Source organism: Cricetulus griseus (assembly GCF_003668045.3).
Source record: "Cricetulus griseus strain 17A/GY chromosome 1 unlocalized genomic scaffold, alternate assembly CriGri-PICRH-1.0 chr1_0, whole genome shotgun sequence".
Classification (NCBI taxonomy): domain Eukaryota; kingdom Metazoa; phylum Chordata; class Mammalia; order Rodentia; family Cricetidae; genus Cricetulus; species Cricetulus griseus.
The window spans coordinates 100,916,655-100,918,229 of NW_023276806.1; the positions used below are offsets into that span (position 1 = coordinate 100,916,655).

Here is a 1,575-nt window from a genome sequence, read left to right on the forward strand (position 1 = left end):
GAATTGTGCAGTAGATGCAAGAGTTGTAAAGAAGTACAAAGCCATGATACTGATTGGGGAGATGGCGAGATAGCTGAAAGATGAGCATTGTTGTCATTTGAGGGTTACTAAATATGAGTCCCAGAGGAGTCACTGAAAGGAAAGTTGACATAGATGAAAAGGAGTTGAAGATAACCTGGAGGAAGTAGCCCTGGCTAAGAAACCTCACACTAAAATCTCCTGGAAATAGTTCAAGTCAAACAATAAAACATTCACTTACTGGTACTTAGAGAGGTTAATGACCATCTTCCATGATGATAAGATCTTGTTTACATTGTTAGTTGTGTGATAGCAATCAGGTATGACTCAGATGTTTTTTTCTTTTTTGAGACAGGGTCTCATTATGTAGTTCTGGCTGTCCTGGAAGTCTCTGTGTAGTCCAGCTGGCCTTCACACAGAGATCCACTTGCCTCTGCTTCCTGGGATTAAAGGCATACATGTGCCCAAGCTGCCTTATTCGTTCACCATTCTCATCTAACTGCAGAAAAACTAGCAAAACCACCATGATCACTCTGTTAGCCATGTACAAGTCAATCATGAACAACTACTTCTGCTCTTTGAGCCATGCAGATCCTACCTGGCAGAATTCCATCTGCCACAACCTGTCCCTGTACAAGTGCTACATCAAAGTGCCTTGAGAGAAGGATGAACCTGGAGAGGAGAGCTTCTGTTGCATTGACCCTCAGTATGTAGAGCCTCTGCTTAGCTTAGCTGGGCCTTAGAGGCTGCTGCTAGTTCACATCCTCCCTGCTTTTGCCTGCCAAGCCTCACAGGACTCCAGCACTGCTCCCTAGGTGGGCCTTTGACTATGAAATGGAGACCCAGCACCTGTTACAGGAGTGTCAGGAGGCCACAGATGAGTTGTTGGGTTGGAGCACAGGGAGGGGTGGGCAGGCTGGGGTATAAATGTCAGCAGCCACTGCTGAAGAGGGTAGCCAAGTTCCCATTGACCTAGGAATAATCAGGGTGAGCTAGAATACTTCAAAGCCAACTTTGACTGGCAGGCCATCTTCCAGGTTGGCACTCTGGCTGAGTAGCTGAGTTCACCAGAGGCCCTAGGGCTATGCCCCTTGCTGAGACATGGACCTTACTGTCCATGGCTAACACATCAGCTGCCCTGCTATCTGTAGATCTCCAGTGGAACAGGCTGTTGACAGCTCGGACTTCAGTGAGACCTTCCTGGCCTCATCCTTCTTCCAACATCCCTGAGATGAGAGTGGTAGCAGGTGCCTGTCCCCAGAGCCCTTCTTTGAAATAGAGAATGCCACCACACTAGTCGATGACCTGTAGGACTGGGCCAGTATGGGTGCTTCCTTCTAAGAGATCAAGCTCCATCCTATCTCCAAACTGATGAGGAAAGTACTTCTGTGTATGTTTATCTTATTGATTGTTAAATAAAGTTCTGTTTGGCCAATGAAACAGCAAGTTAGACAGGACTAGGAGTCAAAGAGGATTCTGGGAAATGTAGTCGAGAAGTGGTGATCCAGGCCAGAAGTGACATGGCAAGGAGACTCATATTTAGCAAGGAGAAACAGT

The 1,575-nt window shown here is 46.8% G+C and overlaps 1 pseudogene; it reads left to right on the top strand.

Moving 5' to 3' along the window:
• The first annotated feature begins 476 nt into the window (after positions 1 to 476).
• LOC100764846 lies at positions 477 to 1,359 on the top strand (annotated as a pseudogene).
• The last annotated feature ends 216 nt before the right edge of the window (positions 1,360 to 1,575 follow it).